This window comes from Tursiops truncatus, chromosome 17 (assembly GCF_011762595.2).
Source record: "Tursiops truncatus isolate mTurTru1 chromosome 17, mTurTru1.mat.Y, whole genome shotgun sequence".
NCBI lineage: Eukaryota > Metazoa > Chordata > Mammalia > Artiodactyla > Delphinidae > Tursiops > Tursiops truncatus.
In genome coordinates, this window is record NC_047050.1 from 50,990,728 (window position 1) to 51,013,424 (window position 22,697).

The 22,697-nt window shown below is 39.7% G+C and overlaps 1 protein-coding gene across 1 annotated transcript in view; it reads left to right on the plus strand.

Moving 5' to 3' along the window:
* TRHR (thyrotropin releasing hormone receptor) overlaps positions 1–22,697 on the plus strand; it is a 562,879-nt gene that overhangs the window by 438,675 nt on the left and 101,507 nt on the right. The window contains exon 7 of the mRNA XM_033842840.2: positions 6,414–6,579. The gene's annotated coding sequence lies outside the window, so the exon portion shown is untranslated. The remainder of the gene's footprint in view (positions 1–6,413; positions 6,580–22,697) is intronic.

The following is a 22,697-nucleotide window of genomic DNA, read 5'->3' on the forward strand; positions in this document are numbered from 1 at the left end:
CCATCAGAATTTGTCTTAAAAATGGAACGTTTTCATTACGTTTAAGTAGAGAATCACATGTGGAAATATGGTCAAAAAGGCTTTTTTCACTTAACTTATGCAGAACCCAAACATCAAAGTGATGAACATAAACAAGCTGGTGCAAATGATTTTCAACACTTGATTTGGATATTTTGAGTATGTCAGCTATCTCCTGCATGGTGTAACATTGATTGTTCTCAACTGATGTCTCGATTTGATCACTATCAACTTCAACTGGTCTACCCGACCGTGGAGCATCGTCCAAGCGAGAAATCTCGAGCATGAAACTTCACAAACCACTTTTGACACATTCAATCAGTCACAGCACCTTCTCCATACACTGCACAAATTTTTTTGTGCATTTTAGTTGCGTTTTTACCTTTCTTGAAATAATAAAGCATAATATGCCAAAAACGTTGCTTTTTTCCGTCATCTTCAATATTAAAATGTCTACACAAAAATTCACCAATTTTGATAAGTCTTTTTTTAAATGCACGCTGATATGACAGCTGTCACATACAATCTAACAAAATTGTTTCAAATGAACTTAAAGACAACTAAGTGCTACCAGAGCCATCTTATGGAAAAAAACGTTCAAACCTTTTGGCCCACCCAATGTGATAATCTCTAGGTCCATCCATGTTGCTGCAAATGGCATTATTTCACTCTTTTTTAAGGCTCAGTAATATTCCTTTGTGTGTGTGTGTGTGTGTGTGTGTGTGTGTGTGTATACATACCAAATCTTCTTTAGCCACTCATCTGTTGATGGATATTTAGGTTGCTTCCATGTCTTGGCTATTGTAAGTGGTGCTGCTATGAACATTGGGGTACATGTATCTTTTCAAATAAGAGTTTTCATTTTTTCTGGACATATGCCCAGGACTGGGATTGCTGGATCATATGGCAACTCTATTTATAGTTTTTTAAGGAACCTCCATACTATTCTCCCTAGTGGCTGTACCAATTTACATTCCCACCAACAATGTAGGAGGTTCCCTTTTCTCCACACCCTCTCCAGCATTTATTATTTGTAGACTTTGATTATGGCCATTCTGACTGGTGTGAGGTGGTACCTCATTGTAGTTTTAATTTGCATTTCTCTAATAATTAGCAATGTTGAACATCTTTTCCTGGCCTATTGGCCATCTGTATGTCTTCTTTGGAGAAATGTCTATTTAGGTCTTCTGCCCATATTTTATTGGGTTGTTTTTTTTATATTGAGCTATATAAGCTGTTTGTATATTTTGGAAATTAATCCCTTGTCAGTCACATCATTTACAAATATTTTCTCCCAGTTCATAGGTTGTCTTTTCATTTTGTTTATGGTTTCCTTTGCTGTGCAAAAGCTTTTAAGTTTAATTAGGTCCCATTTTTTTATTTTTGCTTTTATTTCCATTACTCTAGGAGACAGATCCAAAAAGATATTGTTGCTATTTATGTCAAAGAGTGTGCTGCTTATATTTTCCTCTAGGAGTTTTATAGCATCCAGTCTTACATTTAGGTCTTCAATCCATTTTGAGTTTATTTTTGTGCATAATGTTAGGGAATGTTCTAATTTCATTCTTTTACATGTAGCTGTCCCGTTTTCCGAGCACCACTTATTGAAGAGACTGTCTTTTCCCCATTGTAAATTCTTGTCTTCTTTAATGAAGATTAATTGAGTGTAGGTGTGTGGGTTTATTTCTGGGCTGTCTATTCTGTTCCTGTGATCCATATGTCTGTTTTTGTGCCAATACTATGCTGTTTTTTTTGTTTTGTTTTGTTTTTTAGCGGTACGCGGGCCTCTCATTGTTGCGGCCTCTCCCGTTGCGGAGCACAGGCTCCGGACGTGCAGGCTCAGTGACCATGGCTCACGAGCCCAGCCGCTCTGCGGCATGTGGGATCTTCCCGCACCGGGCACGAACCCGTGTCCCCTGCATCAGCAGGCAGACTCTCAACCACTGCGCCACCAGGGAAGCCCCTAGGCTGTTTTGATTACTGTAGCTTTGTAGTATTGTCTGAAGTTTGGGAGGTTTATGCCTCCAGCTTTGTTCTTTTTCTTCAGGATTGCTTTGCCAATTCTGGGTCTTTTATGTTTCCATATAAATTTTAGGATTATTTGTTCTAGTTCTGTGGAATATGTCATTGGTAATTTGATAGTGATCATATTAACTCTGTAGATTGCTTTGGGTATCATGGCAATTTTAACAATATTAATTCTTTCAATTCAAGAGCATGGGATATCTTTCCAGTTCTTTGAATCATCTTCAATTTTCTTTATCAGTGTTTTATAGTCCTTGGCATATAAGTCTTTCACCTCATTGGTCAGGTTTTTTTTTTTTTTTACATGATTTTAAAAGGCATTGTTTTTTTACTTTCTCTTTCTGATATTTCACTGTTAATGTAAAGAAATGCAGCAGATTTCTGTATGTTAATCTTGTATCCTGCTACCTTGCTGAATTCATTTATCAGTTCTAATAGTTTTTGTGTGGAGTCTTTAGGGTTTTCTATATAGAGTATCATGCCATCTACACATAATGACAATTTTACCACTTCCCTTCCAATTTTATTTTATTTCATTTACATTTTATACATTTTATTTCTTTTTCTCATGTGACTTCTGTGGCTAGGACTTCCAATACTATGTTGAATAGAAGTTGTGAGAGTAGGCATCCTGTCTTGTTCCAGATTTTAGCAGGAAGCCTTTTACCTTTTTCACTGTTGAGTATTATGTTGACTGTGGGTTTGTCATAAATGGCTTTTATTATGTTGAGATGTGTTCTCTCTATACCCACTCTGGTGAGAGTTTTTATGATGAATGGGTGTTGAATTTTTTCAGATACTTTTTCGGCATCTATTGAGATGATCATGTGGGTTTTGTCTTTTCTTTTGTTGATGTGGTGTATCACATTGGTTGATTTGCATATGTTGAATCATTCTTGTGACCCTGGGATGAATCCAACTTAATGATGGTGTATGATCCTTTTTATGTGTTGTTGGATTCAGTTTGATAGTATTTTGTTGAGGATTTTTGCATCTCTATTCATCAAAGATATTGGCCTGTAATTTTGTTTCTTGGTAGTGTCTTTGTCTGGTTTTGTTATCAGGGTGGTGGTAGCTTCATAGAATGACTTGAGAACTCAATTTTAACAAATATTTACTACTACCATTAAGAACACAGATAATACTTATCAAGTCATGCTCTGTGCTAGGCATTCTTCTATGTTATTTTAATGCACTAATTCATTTAATCTTCACAACCACCTAGTGAGATAAAAAATATTATTATTCTCATTTTAAAAGAGGAGATGAAGAAATGAGGAAATGAGGTATAAGGGAACTGCATACAAAGAAGTGCCCATAAGATGGAAATGGTTTAATAAATTATGCATATCTACTCCACAGAATATGATCCAGACATTAGGAAGAATGAATTAGAGCTATACCAGTTGACTTAGAGGAATTTCCATGAAGGGTTGTTGCATTAAAATAACAATATATAGAAAACTGTGAATGATATGGCCCTATTTTAATAGAACAAAAACAAAAAGTATCCCGTATATTTATTCATTGTATTTGATTCTCTGCATTGGTTATAGAATAGTGACCAAACAAAGGCCAAACCTTAGGGGTAGGGGAGCAGCCAACAAGGGTGACTGAAGAAGAATGATTAGTAAGTGCAGTAGGAAGAGAAACAAGGGAGCAAGTTCCAGGAAGCCAGATAAAGAAAGTGGTTCAAGAAGAGGAGTGGCAACAGTTACTGCTGGATAGAGTAGGCCATTGGCTTTAGTAACATGGAAATAATTTATGCATTTGTAATCTTTTCAAGATTTTTTTATTGTAATGGGGATGGAAACCTGATTGGAGAGTGTTCAAGACAGAAGGGGAAAATGGGGGAAATAAGAGACAACTACGGTCAAATCTTGCAAGGGAGTTTTGATTTAAGAAAAGAAATGATAATGCAGTAATATAGTAGTAGCTGATGGGGGTGCTTTGTTTCGTGTTGACTTTTAAGATGGTAGATATTTCAGAATGGTTGTATGCTGATGAAAACAATCTGGTAGAGGAAAATTGTTGATGGAAGAATAAGGAGACAGTTGCTAGACTGATGTTCTAAAGTGAATAAGTGGAAATGGATTTTAGTACACAGATGAAGGGAATGGTCTTAGAAGGTGCATAATGTTTCCAGTATCATAAACAAAGAGGAAAGCAGAGTATATGGTACAGATTCTGGGTGTTGGCACAGAGGTGATGTGTGAGGGTGAACATGGAAGGAAGTACTGGAAGTTTGAAGAGAGAGGAAAAAGTAAGGAATAAACATCTAGGAGAGCGGTAGAGTGAATGAGTACAGAAATGCAGCAGGATTTCCTGTCAGCACTAATGTTCTTGTTGAGGTTATACATTTAAGGGGAGCACAACCAGGATTTTTCTCCAGCCACATTCAGCAGCCTAGGGACACATCTGGAGTAGGTAGTGTTGAATATAAACAGGGTAGGGTGACACAAAGATTGGCCCTGAGTGAAGCGGGGGAGGAAGTATGACATAAAAGGGATGATGGATAAAGACAGGTGATAGGCTCAAGAAATTATAGGTCCCAGACAGACCAAAGCTCTTTTGGAGTTTGAGTATTAAAGGGAATGAGCTGAAGAGATTGAAGGCAATGGTCAGAGAGTGGAGCGCTTAAAATTCAAGATTGTGAAAGGGATGTAGTTTTTTATTATTATTGACAGGATCTAGTAGACAGTCATAGAACTGAAAAACTGAGAGAGAATGAAATTTCAAGATCATTAAAGGAGAGGCGGTTAAAAGACTGCAAAACAAGCTCACTTTACATGGATATTGAAATCACGTGGGAGGAGTGAGAGCACGCTGTGTAACAAAATCATGAGGAGTAGCTTGAGGGTCTGTAGAAGACTGCTGAAGGGGCAGGGTGGGAGTGAATGGTTTAGTATGAAAGAATGAGCTTTAAGGTTAGCATTCCTTTGGAAGGAGAGAGGGACAGTGCTATTGACAGGAACGAGGAAGACAGTTACTTCTGGCCTATGGGAGATTAAAAATAAACAAAACCCAGCCCCCTCTGAGGGTGCTGCAGAAGAAGCAGTTTTCACAGGGAAGAATCAGGTTTGAGATACAGAAAGCAGATTGTGGTTGGCTTTTGTGGTTGCAAAGAGATCGGTTCCTAATACTGGAACCTGTAAATGTTACCTAATCATTCAGAAAAAAAAAGGTCTCTGCAAATGTGATTAAGTTAGGGATCTTGAGGTGGGCGATGATCCTGGATTATCCACGTGGCTCCTAATTGCAATCACAGGTATCCTTATAAGAGACAGTGGCAGAGGGAGATTTAACACAAATAGAAGAGAAGATCCCAAGAGAAGGTGGTGTGGAGATGGATCAGAGAGATTGGAAGATGCTTACTTTGAAATTTGGAGTGGTGTGAGAAGACAAGTAATGCCAGCAGCCACCAGAACCTTTAAGAGGCAAGGAATTGATTCTCCCCTAGAACCTCTGGAGTGAACACAGTCCTGCTAACACTTTAATTTCAGCCCAGTGATACTGATTTCAAATTTCTGGGCTCAAGAATTGAGAGAGTAAATTTCTGTTGTTTAGGTTACTGAGTTTGTAGAAGTTTGTTACATAGGAAACTGATATACAGGTGAAGGAAAGAGTCAAAGAAAAGAATGGGAAGAGAGTGGACTTTGTTGATGATGGACCTTAAGTTCCAGAGAGCACAGGGCAAGTGGGAGAACAGAATTGCAGAGAATATGGAGCTGAGAGACTGAGATGAACCTGGGATCTTTGGGTAATGGGTGGCTACCCATTAAAGAGGGATAAGAGAGTGGTGGAATTAGCACTGATGACCTAAGAGGCAGACTTTGACGGGAGGAAAGTGATATACATATATACATCTATAAATACACATATGTGTGTATTTATGTATTTATAGATGTATATATGTGCATATGTTTGACTGTATATGCATAATATGTGTATATATTTATACATGAGTTTATATGTAGATTTATCATTATGTACATATATTTGTCTAGTATATGAATGTGTGTATTTACATATTATTTTTAAATCATGGAGAAAATGGAAGGGTAAGAGTTTGGGTCGAGTAGGAGAAATGACGGGGACAAAGAGGGAAAGAAAAATGCTGGCACTCAGAAAAGACAACAAAGCAAAAAATAAAAGGATACGTAAGGATCGTATTTAAACATTCATGTAAAACTGCATAGGTGTGTGTATGTATAAGAAATTTTTTAAAATTAATTTAAAATAAATTTATAAAAACATAGTTTGTATAGCAATGAAAGTGCCAAAGACCTTGTTAAAAGTTAAATCCAAACATACATAATGCTAACAATCTGATCTTAGTTTCCCCTGCATTTGTTCTTTGTTTTTTGCAGTTCACTGCATTTATGGTTCTAACTGATCCAATGTGTGCAGACAATTCAACTTACAGCAGCTCCAGCTCTTCCTCTCTGAATCACCTCTGGACCCCTCCTTTATGTCTCTGAAAGGAGGAGAGTGGCATCTGTGTGCTTAAAGGAGGTTGCCTGCGATGACCTTAAGGTAGGTCTACTTTGAGAACCCGGTCTCAAAGGAAAATATGGCTAAGAATTTCTGGAGATGGGTATTTATTTTAAAAAATAGCCTTGCCATCCAAATTTTCTTCTTATTAACACCATTTGCCACCAAACAGGTTTATGATTTCAAATCTAGGGTCCTTCCTTGAATAACTACTAAACAAGCTGTTTTACTTGTTTTGGAAGCTAAAAGCATTGTATTTTTTTTAGTATCTCTCACCCCCAATATCTCACTCGTGTAACCGTTTAATGCAAGTCTTGGGGCTATGCATCCTTATCCTGGATCTTCATCACCCAGAGATAGACTAAGAAAGAAAAATGCATGGAGGATTGCTAGAAAAGTTTCTGTGGGGTTATCATACATCATTTCTACTCATATTCCTACTACTCATACTAGTCATAGACTCTGGAGCCTGACTACCTAGGTTCAAATCCTGATTTTACCACTAACTGCCTGTGTGTCTTTAAGCAAGTTACTTAACCTCTCTGTGCCTCAGAGTCCTAAACTGTAAAATGTGATAACAATCAATGGCAGTGACCTCATAATTTTTTTGTGGAGAGTAAATGAATTAATCCATACATTGTACTTAGTTCTTGGTACATAGTAAATACCAAGTAAATCGCACTGTAATTATTATTATTATTAATTGTTGGTATGTGGGCAAATAATCCCCCTAAAAAGTAGATGAGTGGAGAAGGAAGAAAGAATGAGATAAAAGCTAAAAATAATAAGGGAAAGAAAAGTCAATGACCTGTGTTAGGATTTGGGAGGCTGGAAATATTTTGGGAGAAATGAAGACCCACAGAAAAACCACAAAAAAGGAATAAGAGCAGGGGCCTGGTGACTTGAATCGCATGGATATGCAGAATCAGTACATTAATCACTGGGGTCAGGAAAGTTAAGTAATGAGTATGTGTGGGCAAAGTTGTAGAGTTCTGGGAAAAAATCTATCTGTAAAATCTCTTTCTTTAAGGTTAAAAATGTGTCTCAGGTAAATTTAGAAAACTAAAAAAAACAAACCCACAAAAGGACATACTTAAATCGTGCACGATAAGAATAAATTCAGATAGGAAAGAAGTACAGCTTTACACATACTATTCAAAAATTTATTGGGGGCTTCCCTGGTGGCGCAGTGGTTGAGAGTCCGCCTGCCGATGCAGGGGACACGGATTCGTGCCCCAGTCCGGGAAGATCCCACATGCCGCGGAGCGGCTGGGCCCGTGAGCCATGGCCGCTGAGCCTGAGCGTCCGGAGCCTGTGTTCCGCGGCGGGAGAGGCCACGGCGGTGAGAGACCCGCGTACCGCAAAAAAAAAAAAATTAATCGGGACAGCAAAACTTCCATGTAACTAGCCAAGTACACAATTCCCTTACTTACTTGCTCACCCAACAGCTTGACGACAGAAAAATTGGCTTTTAACCTCACCTTTCCCAAGGACAACTTTCTCATTCTGAAAGTTTATAGTCCCAATTCATAAATGCCTCTGCTTATATTTATACATTTTTATTTTAGAGAACACCGATGAATTTGGGGCAGGCAGTGGGCTACTAATGAGATGCATTGGCTCGCAATCTTCTTATCAATCCTTTAAATTAGCAGTCAAATGTCACAGAACATAGCACGCCTTCCACAAGTATATATCTTGTACTAATGGAATTGTTCTATTCAGATTTTACAATTTCTGGCGTTTTCCAAGATAAAGTAGAATGTGGTCTGAGATAATACTGGGGATTTTTTGTGGGCTTGTAAAAGGAACTTTTCTTCTCAGCTTTATGTTCTGTCTTTTGGAACACTTTCAAAGCACTGTCTGGGTGGCCTTAGGCAGGGTCTTTTAGAAGTTGGTTTATGTGTGTGTGGATGGATGATGGCTGATTCAAAGAGAAGCGCCAAACTGGAGTTATCAAAATTGTCATTAAATTCAATGTTGATATTTGTTTGATTCTCACTTGCAATAAAAAATGTAATATGTCAGTTCCAACACAATTAGAGAATTTTAAAAAAGAGATATACTGATTGGCACTTCAAGGTGATGTGTAATGTAATGGAACAAAAGTTCAGCTTGTGTTAACAAATATCTTCATCTTCCGAAACCATATTCCCTGTTGAGTAGCCCTGCCTTCCCCTCCCCCCAGCCCTCTCCATATCATTTATTCGGCAAGCATTGAATATTCACCTACTATTCTTTTGGTACTGAGGGTAGGAAACTAATATGATATGCATGGTTGTTATCCTGGAGAAAAGTTTTCACAAAATGATTGGAGCCATTTCACAAAATGCAGCTTTTAGATGTCATTCCCTCTCAGAAGGAGAAACAGAAATAGAGTTCCAGTGCTATGGGGGCTGAATTGTGTCCCCCCAAATTTGTATGTCAAAGCCCTAATCCCCAGTACTTCAAAATGTGAATATATTTGGAGATACAGGGCATTTTAAGAGGTGATTAAGTTAAAATGAAGCCATCCTAATCCAATCTGACTGGTATCCTTATATGGGAAATTTAGGCACAGAAAGAAACAGGAGGGATGCTCATGCCCAGAGGAAAGGCCACTTGAAAACACAGGGAGGAGGCCCTCTGCAAGGCAAGGAGAGAGGTCTCAGGAGAAACTGTTACCAGCTCAGGTCCTTGGACTCTTTAATCACCAGAAACTGATAAGAGGCCAGAGGCGAAATTCAGGCAAGGCTTTACTGGGACTCGTGCTGCATCCTGCGGGAGGGAGAACAAGTAACAGGTGCCCTTGCTGGGCATGGGGGCATGAGGTCGTTCCTTAAACGTGGTAACAGTAGGGGTGGCTCCTGGGTTGGGCAGGAGGTGTAGCTTAGGTGGTCTGCCCACCCCCTTGGTGGTACTGTGTACAGGGATCAGGCTCAGTGTCTGCTTTTGCTCTCAGCACCTCAGGAATGCCAGTTGGTTTGTGGCCTTTTCGTGTCTTATTGTATAGAATTGCCCCAACTGCACATGCGTGCAGTTATTTTTAGTCCCTTATAGTTTCTTTGTATTCTGTTGCTCCAGGAGACGTTTGTCCAGGTGCAAGCACTCTAGTACTTTACCAGATCCCAAGTACTCTGGTAAAGGGTCCCAGATCCCAGACTATCTCAAAACCAACCCTTCTGACACCTCAATCTTGGACTTCCAGCCCCTGGAACTGTGAGATTTTGTTATTTTATTATGGCATTTTCTTTACAGCTGCCCAGCAAACGAATGCACCCAGTTTGTCAAGATCCTCACCACAATTTTTGTACTAGACCCTTTTCAAAGTAAAATTGTACTGGACAAAGTTAAATAGACAAGGAAGGCTTTATTCAAGACTATTGATAGAGGGGAGAGAGACTGAACTCAACTCTGTCAAAAAAGGGCAGAAGAGTTTTTAAGCCCTGGGTGAGTGAATGGAAAATTACTGGAAGACTGCGAAGAAGGTTTATCAGTGGGATGTGTCCAGCATGATAGGTTATTCCTGCGTTTGCAAATGTCTCAGTAATTAGGCCATCTGTGTTTCCTAATTGGTCTCCATTGAAGTTAGGTTCCTACCCTGCCACACAGCTGGGAGTTAGGGGTGCTGTTGCCTTCGGAGTTTCCATTTCAAAGAGCTGATTCCCAGGTCCTTGAGAGAGACATTCCTGGGTTGTAAATCTGGCAAAAAGTTGGGGAAGACTTTCATATATTTCAAAGGGGCAGAGAAAGAATTTATAATTGCAAGTTTTCTAAAGTAAACGCTCTAAGAAAAGGAAGGTCAGGGGGCTATAGTAGGAAGAAGTCTATCTAGTTTAGCCGAGCTGAGGGGAGTATTACAGCCATCTCAGTCAACCCTTTTGTAATGGAACAGGCTGACCTTTAGTCCTGGAAAGGCATTAGGTTCCCAGCCATTGATTTGCCTCTGTGCTCTTGCATATTGGTGTCCCTGGATGCCATTGAAATGGGGCAGGATGCGTCGCCTAGTACTAGACTAAGAAATTTCGGTCATTTCACAGAGGTCAAGCAAACAAAATCAAAAGGTATGAAAGGGCTTCCCTGGTGGCGCAGTGGTTGAGAGTCCGCCTGCTGATGCAGGGGACACGGGTTCATGCTCCGATCCAGGAAGATCCCACATGCCGCGGAGCGGCTGGGCCCGTGAGCCATGGCCGCTGAGCCTGCGCGTCCGGAGCCTGTGCGCCGCAGTGGGAGAGGCCGCAACAGCGAAAGGCCCGCGTACCATAAAAAAAAAAAAAAAGATATGAAAATAACCCTCTACTATTGCCATTCTGGGCTTCCGCTAATGGTCCCTTAGGCTGGATCTCATTAAATCTGCATCCTATTTCCCACCTCAAATCACTCAGACCCCAGCAGTTACCCATAAGTGCTTTCCAAACAGCAGATGTAGGATTCATTTTCTTTAACTTCTCCATCTGTTTCTTTGTTTTAAAATAACGCTGCTTTAAAATTGGTGCCACCAAGGAAAACAGGTAGCGTTCTGTTTTCATCTATTTCCTCTGTCAAGAGGCATTGAGGGGAAAATCCCTCTTTGCCTTTCAGCCCCAGGAAAGTGAGCACTGGTGTGACAGCATCCATGAGTACGTGGGAAATTACCATATAACTGCACTGTACAAAACGCCAGTGGGACGCAACCACTGGAAATGCACATAGTCATGATTGGAGTTACACACTTGAGTCACAGCCCGTGCTAGAATGCAGATAAGCTGTCTTGTGGTGCCTAGCAGTTTTCCAACCGACTCCTAAATAAAGAAAAGTCTTTAGGTGAAATCTCAATGTTTCTTGTTGAACCTTGGGGTTTCTTCACAATCCAAAGTAGCTATACAGACAGTTTCCTCTTTTCTTAGGGTTAAAAAAGAAAAGAATTAAATAGAATGACATCCTTCCTGGATGTATCTTTGATGGAATTATAAAGCCAAAAGGTTTAACACTGTGATCCTGGTCTCTCCATTTAAAGGGCAGAAGAACACAGAGCAAAAGGTAGGCACATTAGGCTTCCAGATATATGCAGATTCCATTCTCTTCTATAAATAGCTTCATTGTAATTGCTGGCTTCCTGTTAGGATGAATGCATCAAATTTTGTTTTGAATGGCACAGACTGGCTTTCTGCCTTGGGGTTGATACAATTTTATTATTTCCAAGTGTGTGGTAAACCAGGGGTCCCAACCCCCAGGGCCACGGACCAGTACTGGTCAGTGTTCTGTTAGGAACCGGGGCTGCAGAGCAGGAGGTGAGCCACGGGTGAGCCAGCGAAGCTTCATCTGTATTTATAGCCTCCCCATCACTCACATCACCGCCTGAGCTCCGCTTTCTGTCAGATCATCGGTGGCATTAGATTCTCATAGGAGCATGAACCCTACTGTGAACTGCACATGCGAGGGATCTGCATTGCACTCTCCTTATGAGAATCTAACGCCTAATGATCCGAGGTGGAGCTGAGGGGGTGATGCTAGCGCTGGGGAGCAGCTGCAAGTGCAGATTATCATTAGCAGAGAGGTCTGACTGCACAGAGACCATAATAAACAAACCCTATCAGTGAGTATGCTTGCAGACTCATATCAAACCCTATCAGTGAGTGTGCTTGCAGACTCATAGCAAACCCTATCAGTGAGTGGCACGTGAAAATGAGCTCAAGGCTCCCACTGATTCTGCATTATGGTGAGTTGTATAATTATTTCATTATATATTACAAGGTAATAATAATAGAAATAAAGTGCACAATAAAGATAATGCACTTGAATCATCCCAAAACCATCCCGCACCCCCACCATCCGTGGAAAACTGTCTTCCACGAAACCGGTCCCTGGTGCCAAAAAGGTTGGGGTGCGCTGTTGCAAACAGAGATGAGAAAGAAAAGAGTGAAAGTGAGATTAGGGCTTTGGCAACAGCTCACTCCCAAGTGTTGTTCACAGACCAAAAACACCAGTGGAGAGTGGGGATACTCTTCTCCCTCACGCCCTCCCCAATCCTTACCAAATGCCTTACAATTTTTTTTTCCTCTTCCTGACCAAATCGACTGCTATCTCCAAATGACCCTTAATTATTCTTTTACCTTTTCACGTGTTTGTCAAATTAAATGATTTTGGAGATGCAGTGTGAAATGACTTGAATCATGCATAGCCTTTCACTAATATAACTGATTCAGACCATTTTCTAATCATGATTAGGTACATTGCCTCATATCCAGATGGTGGTGTTTTTCCTGCACAGACTTGTAGATCTAAAGGTGCAACTTCTGTGATACGAATATTCATTCAGCAAGTATTCATTGAGTACCTCTGATACATTATGTGCTGGGGTTACAGCTGTGAGAAGGGAGTGGGCCGCTCCCTCACAGAGCTTCCAGTCTTTCTAGGAAAACAAGTCGTTAAAATGAAAAGTAATAAAGCTCTAAGATCTCCTGGTGGTAGCACCTAACCCCGTCCTGCCTGAGTGGAGTTAATAACAGATGAAGGACGTGGACAAGACAACCCAGACGTGGCAATGTGACATTTAATCTGAAAACTAAACAGAATTTAGCCAGATAAAGTAGTGTGTGAAAGGGATCCCAATAAAGGGAATAGGATGTAAAGGTCTAGACTCTAGAGGCAAGAGAATGCCTGGTTTGGGGGGTAAATGAAAGTACTTCACTATGGCTAGAGAAGGAGAGAGTGACAGAGACAAGAAACAAGAGGAAAGGTACATGCAGAGTCATTTATAAATAACCATGAAAATCTGTTTAAAGAGTTTGGGAAATAGCCTTAGGCAATAGCAGCTAGCAGAAAAAAAGTCTGCTCGCGGGGGGCACAGGACGTCACCGAAGAAAACGCCTCTTTCTCATCATTGATGGACTCTGCGCAGGATAGACCGACACATGATCTTCATCATGTTTTCTCTCAGTGCTATGCTGCCAAGAATCCATTCCAGAGGGGAAAAGAAATTTGAACATTTAAAGATTTTATAAATTGGAAACTAGCTGGTTAAAGCAGAAGTGGCACCTCCAGGTTATGCTCTCCAGTACGGAGCTGACCTCCGGACAGTCTATCCTTTGTCCCAAATTAGCTTGCCCACACATAGGGCCACTGCTAGACCTTCCCACGCCTTCAAACAAATTAGAAAAAGGTGTCTCCTATCTGAAGTCACTCAGCACTTGGGTGCAAGTCTTGGCCAAGAGAATGGAGACTGGATTTCATCCCCGACTTGTAACTCCTCTGGTCCCCCCAACCTTGAACCTGAATGACCTTAGGCAGAAGATCTGCACACAGAGACACACAGCCTGTCTTTTGTTTTGCCTTTATCTTTATATGTCCTAAAATTCCACTTATTAGGTGTTAATTTGGGAGAATAATTGTCCTCTAAAGACGTAAAGAACCTCTTGATTCTCCCTAGTTGGAAATAGTGGCACTGAGGGAATGAGTTGGAGTTGGAGATGAAGGAAAGTTGAGTTAATCTAAAGCAGGATGGCTTTAGTGGGAGGGACAGAGAGCGGATGGAAATTTAGTAGAATTATATGGAGTATTTTATTGAAAGGTAGTGTGGTATGAGGCCTGGGAAAAGAAAGATTAAGCAGTCTTGAGGAGTGCTGAATGGAAAATGTGAAAGGGCTAAATACAAACTTCGCTTGTTCTAAAAATGTTCCTGAGCTGACCCTGCCTCCAAGGGTCAAGGTCCTTTCTTTCTAGAATGCAGCCTTCAGACTACTACTATTAATCCTACAGCTCAGGGACCTTGTGAGTTGCATTAATTTATTTATTTATTTTCCTTCTGGCTGACCTGGAGACCTAATCACCATGGCTAATATTGTTTCAACGGGCAGATGTGCTTGGAATTCCAAACCACCTTTCACGTCCATGTGTCAACTTGGAGTTAACTTAAATAGAAATCAAGGAATATTCTTTTCCTAAAAGTGACTTCTGGGGCTTCCCTGGTGGTGCAGTGGTTGAGAGTCCGCCTGCCGATGCAGGGGACATGGTTTCGTGCCCCGGGCCGGGAAGATCCCACATGCCGCGGAGCGGCTGGGCCCGTGAGCCATGGCCGCTGAGCCTGCATCCAGAGCCTGTGCTCCACAACGGGAGAGGCCACAACAGTGAGAGGCCCGCGTACCGCAAAAAAAAAAAAAAAAAAAAGTGACTTCTGAGTGGTATGACTTAGCATTACGTTTCAGTAGATCAAACAAAAACAAGGTAGCAAAAACACAAAATGGAAAAGTTGTCTGGAATTACATCTTGTGTACGGCAGGTTGCCTGGCAACCAAATAAACTCAATTTTGTAAATTTAAGTATGTACTGATTAATGGTAGGGGGTCACAGGCACAGACACATAGTTGATTACTTCCTACACAATTTCACTTTAACAGTATTACTGGAAGACAGTTGAAATTTACATTTTGATTTTTAAAAAAAGCCACTTGTGCTCTGGGTTTCCAGTGGAATTCAAGTTGACTCAGCTTCAGCGGGAGTCATACCAAGAAGTAGACGCTGTGCCAGAGGCTAAATGTGTATCACCTCATTTGATCATTACAATAACCCTTCATGGTAAAGGTTACATTCTTCATTAGTCAAATGTGGAAACCGAAGCCCAAATCTAAGGTCACTCAGCTAGTAGGGGCTGGACATGAATTCTGTTTTACGTAGCTCCATAAGCCTTGCTTTTTGTAATGTACAATTTTGCTTTCTTTCTTTTTTTCTCAGTAATTCCTAGATGCTTACATATGCCAAATGTAGTGTGCTCTCCCTTAATCCTCACACCACAACTCTGGTTATTTACACTTTATAAATTAAGAAACTGAGATTCAGTAATGTTATGTATATTCCCAAGGTCATACAATGGGTATGTGGCAGATCATATCAAAAAATTTAAACTAAATTTTAAAAGTCCAACTTCAGTTCTTCTACTCCCCAGCAGCTTCCTCTTTCAAGATGTTCTGTCCTGAACTCATTGAAACACAGTTATGCCACTTAAAATAAAATTGGTGCTCTGACGCTTTCAAAACCTACCTGTCTTTTGACCTCCCTCTCAAAATCAGGTTCTCTCTACACTGGTAGAAAAATAATCTCATATATTAATCCAAGCCATATTGATGGCTGAATAGTGAGTTCATTTATTACAGCTATCCTTGCATGTTTCCTAGGACACAGCAGAAGACAGAGAGTTCCAACCCACTAGAATGACCCTCTCTTGTTAGAATATTAGATACTGAGGCAGAGCTGGCAAGGAGTTATACACTTGTGCGAACACTCCTTTATCACACTCCTAAAATCATACAATAAGTAAATAAACCCAGGATATGCATGGATATTATGATGGAAGATTCCTATGGTATATATTCACATTAATAAATATATAATATGACTTAAAACAGCACAACAGAGCAAGGTCTCATGAACCTGCAACAGATCTGGAACATTCTTTGCTTCTAAATTTCTTCTCTTTATCATAAGAGGATGGAAACCCTCTTTGCTACAGTCAGGAAGATCTCACACACAGGTGATAATCTGAGTGAAAAGATATGAAAATCATGTTGAGCAGGTGGCAGTCCTGGATTATAGTATTTTTTCTATTTCACATATTTGAAAACCTAGCACTAAATACTAAATAAAGAAGGTGTAGTGATTTCCCCATTAAATTAAAAGACTATAGACAATCAGCAGAAAAAATTGAAAGGAAAAAAAAAAACCCACACTACATTTCTTTGGGAGAAGCAATACTTACTCAATTTCTTGGATTGCCTCTCCAATAAAGTTAATGATATTTTCTTTTTGTCTACTAGCTTAATAAAATATTGGCCTACAAATCTGGGGATGGGGAAGTGATAAGGCTTCAAACTTAGCTGAATTGTGACCTCAAATTTTGTCCTTGAGTTACTTCTCCCTCTAGGTCTTACATCTCTGCTCTTCTACGTGTGAGCTTTATTCTTAGGTTTACTGCATGGCATGGCTAAGGTGATGACCAGAAGCTTCAGGCTGATAGCCTACCAGCTTAGCAAACACCAACTGGAAAGGAGTGGGACTTGCTCTAGAAACTCAAGCCAAATCCCTCAGATTTACACTGATCTGCTTGGTTTTTGTCATATGCCTATCCCTGAACCAATCACTGTGGCTAATGGAAAGTTGATGCCCTGATGGCCAAACCTGGCTCATTTTGGACCCCAGCTGCTAAAGGTGGTGTCAACCTGAGTAGAACTACAGGGACTGATAAAAGAAGAAAGTGGTTCCCCAAAGAAAGGCTGGACAGATCAAAAGAAAGAATAAACTACCACAAGTGTTCTTTCAAAATAGTCGATAGGTTGACTCATTGAAAAATCCTTTTACTATAAAGGAAAAATAAAGTATAAAATGAATTAGAAAACATTAAAAAAACAATATGTATCAAAGGCATAGCTGTTGATTGAGATATGATTAAGGTGTCTTTGATAGTGTGCAAAGAATTATAGGTAGACCAATAAAAAACAAAGAACACCTTTTTCTTTGTAGTACGTTTAATAAGTGTCAGATTGTGTTGTATCCAAAGTAGGCAAGAGAGAATGTTGACTGGGCAACCTTTGATTAATTATGCAGTGACAGCACAGTCATGAGTCGGAAGGAACTAAGCAATGTTCCCTAGGTTTGTGTGACCCTGTGGTTCTTACTTCAGAGTCCATAACACCAGAAGAGAAACATGTGTCCAGAGAGAATTTTTAAACAGAAAAAAGGAGTTCAACATATGGAACTCATTCAATAGGTTAAATCATTTCCAAGAACCAGAATATGGCCCCCTCTTCACTTCTAACTGGCTAGCTCCTTCTTCTTCAACTATAACCTGCACTGACCACCTATCTTGAAAAAGCAAGGGACTAGAGGATGGGCTGGCCCAGCTGATACACTGGCAGTTAACACTGACTCTGGAGCAGAGTGAAAATGGGGACTACAGTTGAATTGCGGACAAGCACAAGCTTACAAGGAACACTGAGAAGAGTTAAACACAAGAGACAAGTAGAGGGCAGCAACCAGATCTGAAGCATTGGCTCACCAACAAACGGCAGACAAGAGAGGCAGGGTGGATTTAGGGAGAAAATCCTGAAAAGATCTGAGCCCATGGAGCCTGAGGAGAGAAACCCTTTTATTGACATCCTATCACCTATGCTCACCAGCTTTGAAAAACACTGAGTCAATTGTGTCCTCCGGGAAGCTCTCCAAGCCCACTGGCCACACAGACACACCAGTGTCCTTGATTGCAGTTTTACCCACACTCTAGGTGGTCAGGAAGAAAGATCCTCGAAGCAAAAGTAGAGTGTTGTAACCATAAGAAAAAAGAACATACACACATACATAAATCCCCACAAAAAACATGTCTCAGACTGTTTTGCTTACCACAGGCAGAAAATGGGTGGAATTTTGAAAGAATGAGTAACATTTCTCGTCTTCTAGATATAGCTAAATATTTATGAAACCCCATATAATGTGCAGTGGATTATGTGCAGTGATGGAACTTGCTGTCATTGCGCGTTTTGATGTACAGTTATTTCCCCAAAACAGAAGAGCCCTCAAGTGCCACCAAGAGGTATTTTGCTTTGTTTCCTAAGGCCCCTCCTTCTGGGGGCACCACCTGTAAGTCCAAATACTACCACCCAATTGAGAGGAATGTAAGTAACTCCCGGAACAGAGCCAGAAAACAAGCCAAGAATGGAAAACCGAAATAATTAGTGCAAGGGCGTCTCAGCCAAATAAAGAGCAGTAAGATGTGTAACAGTTAAGGGAGAAACAGCATCAGTAGCTTGGTTTTAAAAGAGAAGATTAGGAAATAACTAGACTTTTTACTAGGTGCAACAAATCCTGCTAGTAATAGTAAAACCTGATTTGTAAGGTACTCAGAGACTTAACAAATTTTTTCTAAAATGCATACAAGAGATGCTCAAAGAGATGACAACCAAGTATAAGGGCAGCATCAATAGGGAAAAATGGTACCCATGGAGAGAGCACAACAAATTAAGCCCCAAGGGATTTTAAGATAGCGTGAGAAGGAACCTGGCTCTCTAAACCACTGAACAATAGAACTACCTTGGGACCAATGACCAATGAATAAACTAACTCAAAAATATGTACTTTTTTTTTTTTTTTTTTTTTTTTTTTTTTGCGGTACGCGTGCCTCCCACTGTTGTGGCCTCTCCCGTTGCGGAGCACAGGCTCCGGACGCGCAGACTCAGCGGCCATGGCTCACGGGCCCAGCCGCTCCGTGGCATGTGGGATCTTCCTGGACCGGGGCACAAACCCGTGTCCCCTGCATCGGCAGGTGGACTCTTAACCACTGCACCACCAGGGAAGCCCCCTGTACTTATTTTTAAAGGTCTCTGCAATTAAATGTATATTTTTAATTGAACTATTAACCTAAATTTCATGAGCACCTTACTTTGTTTTCCTTCTGTTATTTTTAACTGAAATTATTTCCATAAAAGTTCCAAATTAAGAACCATAAGTTCCTATTCTCTGAGGCAAAAATACCTGACTCAAACGGGACCTGAAGGTAGATGAACCTCACTCTTTACCTGGTTACTATCTGGTCCTCAGGGAGTAAGAACCTGTAGCTTCCATTTAGCTCGTTCACTCTTACTTAGTACATAGAGATATAAAGGGAAAAGAGAACAACAGAATTATTCCGGGATAATTACTACTAATAATAATAATAATAAATAATAGAGTGGGCTGAATTTGTCAGACTACATAGATATGACTACCCAGACAACGTTTTCTATTTAGTTGAAAACCCATGCTAAGAAATAAGCAAATGGGTAACTCTGAAACTCTATCACTATTGACAGCTATCAGTGCTGATGTGTCTAAAATCCCTTTCCAAACAGGTTTTCTCTCCCTTGTCAAAGGCAAATGGTATGAGTGTGAAGAAAAGAGTAAGCAGATCAAGGGCAGAAGTATGGGGGTGGGGAACGTCCTAGAAACTTCTTCTTGAGACCCGGCAGTGCAGAACTTCTCGGCCCTTTGTCAGTTGAGAAACCAAGGTTCTCACTGCTTAGCTGGTGTGAAAGGTGAGCAGACTGATGAGTGTGGAGATGTGCTGTTTACAAGGTAGATGCGTCAGGAACTCAAGCTTCATGCCCTGTGCACTTCTGCTTCCAAAGGAGCTTTGGAAAGTCAGCTAAACTACATTTCTCCATTTACAAAAAAAGTAGTATTTACCTCCCCACCTACCTCAAAGACATCTTCTGAGAAATAACCAACAAATTTCCCACCATGCCCTTCTCAAATGAAATGTGATAAAAACATTAGTAAGACTAGTAAGACTAAAACTAAGTTTTTCTTTTTTTGTAAACTGTTTCTCTGTGCTATTGAAAAATAGAGCTACAGCTAGTCCTAAATTTAACTTAATTATTAAAGTATAAGCAAGCTCCAAGTTCTAAATATATAAATAAAGTTTAGCAACTTTAAATATTAAAATTTGACATTGAATTTGCAATTCTACATGGCAAAGCACTTCATAATATCCTTGTGCTTCTTCAGCCTTTTATTAATGTGAGTTGTAGAAACAGACTGTAAGTAGCATATTGAAACTTATTTATTGCTTTAGAATAATAGCATTGCTCAATCACGCACAACATGTTCTTATTCTAGACCTAGTAAAAAGTGAACGATGACTACCAAGACAAATTATGTCCTATGGTTAGCAGAAGAAAGTCATAGGGCCATAAGAAAACACACACAGACACACACACACACACAAAATTAGTCTGTAAATGAAATTCACTGGTTTTTTTCCCCCTATCATAACTTCAATCCTAGCTATTAAAATCCTAGTTTAAAACATGTACCTAATGAAGAGCTTGTGAAAAATTAGCTTTTAGGTGGCTGCAGAATATTTGCTTTTTTTTTTTTTCTTTTTTTTTGCAGTACGTGGGCCTCTCACTGTTGTGGCCTCTCCCGTTGCGGAGCACAGGCTCCGGACGTTCAGGCCCAGCAGCCATGGCTCACAGGCCCAGCCGCTCCGCGGCATATGGGATCTTCCCGGACTGGGGCACGAACCCATGTCCCCTGCATCGGCAGGCGGACTCTCAACCACTGCGCCACCAGGGAAGCCCAATATTTGCTATTTTTAATTCACATATTTTCTAAACAAAAATGATCTCATCACGCTTCAAAAATTACAACTTTAGTCTACCCACACTACTCTGAGCAAAAAGAAAATAGCTTAATTTTAACAAAATGGGGTTTCAAAGTACAGTATTAAAATAAAGAGGAACATGAAGCGTTAATTGTTAGTTTCCCTCGAAGCTTCTCTTTGGTACTGGTTTATCTGCAAAATCAATTTCTACAATTAACTCTGACAAAATATGTTTGCAAAAATCAAATTATACCCTGCTAATATCTGCAGTAGAATTTTAATTCTTAAATAAGATAAGCTTAATAAACCGATACATTTAAAACAAAATAATTGCTGATAAAAGTGGTTTCTCTGCTGAGGGACAGTTTTAGACTCAGTGAACAGCTTGTTAGATCTTCGTTGTAATTCCTAAAAAAGAGAAATGAAGCACATTTGTTAATTTCTAATTTTTTATTTTCTGACTAAGGTCGTGTAGACAAAGCTTCTTTTAAATGAGTTGAGACCGTGATACACATACACGCAGTTTAAATCATACCATGACCTTGGTTCCCTGAAGGTCTTCTAAAAAAATTGAGTTCTCTGCAATAATAATGAATTTCTGTGTTTTGTACCATCTAGACTGGAATGAAAATGGCCAGACAACTATTGACACTTTCATTTCATATAGTTTGTCATTTGCAATATATTTTGTGGTTGTGTTGTTGAGCAAAGGATAGACTTTGAAACATGGAGCTCTACTTTATGCTTCGGCACTAACTTTGCACAAGGTCAAAATGGATTTATCACTAATGAGAGACATCTCAAACTCTGTAGACCACTGGGGCAAAGAAAAATAACTTTTAAAAACAACTTGGCCGCCGGTGATATGCTCATAAAAATCATAATGGGAGTCTGGATAATGTTTGGCAATTCTTCTTCAGTATTGATTGAGTTTTGTTTGTTTTTTTAAAGACCAGAGTTATATTCAACAATAGTTAACAGAAATCCAGTCACAACTATTATGATCCACAATTCAAGTTTTAGGTGATTATCTCAAGTCACATTATCAACTGTGAAATGAAAAGATAGTTAAGAAGATTTTTTCATCAGTGCTGGAACATTTCTACCAAGAAAGGCATATTTTTTCTCATAGTGTAAATCTAGTTTTTCTCATAGTGTAATTTCTATTGTTTGTTATTCTAATGGCAGTCCACAAATCAATGAGCCGGTACTGATACAGTGCCATGTCCCAGACTGCACACAGGGCTGGATTCATTTCCTCCATAATCCCATCAATGTGTTAGACAGTTGCCATTGAGCTGCCATTTAAATTGCCCATATGCAGCAATAAGCCAGGCAAACGGGATCTTACAACAAGCAAGGAGAATCTCATGCTGGGAGATGAATGAGGACTTTGCCCTATGTTTAGGGATGCCTTATCATTGAACTAAAAGGAGGAGGAGACTAAAAGTAGGAAACAGCTAGAGCACAATGCAAAAAGTAAGTACCAAGAACCTATGTTTTATAGGATGCACACCACAAAGTGCCTCTCTCTTTCCTATAACTCTGAGCTACTGATTTCCCATCGTGCTATTTTTCAATTTAAAACATTGGACAGACAAAAAGTCAAATAAAGGTTTATAATAAAAAACAGAAATTCTCAGATACTCTGCTAACTCTTCCTATTAAATCATATTTTAAAATTTCTGCTTCAGAAGTTTATCTACTACACAAAGACCTTAATGAATAATTAAGCAATAAAGGTTTGCCAGAAATGGTTTTTGGAAATGACTAGATTTTTAGGGGTTTTAATATAAAATGTGATGCTTTTGATTTCATGCTCTCTAGCAGAGAGCCCTCTATTCTTATTGTACTATTCTGAAAAAGATATTATGCTATTTTTTGTGTTTTAAGATAGAGCAATTAAGTTAAAATTCCCCAATACCACATTATTTTAAAGAATATACATATAACAGATCTCTATGGGTTTAAATATTTTGAAGTCCTCAGACAACTTTGCTTCTTCTAGAGACTGAGTCCCAAAGTGCTAGAATAACTTAACACTGTGGGATTTTAGGAACAGGAATGACAACAGATT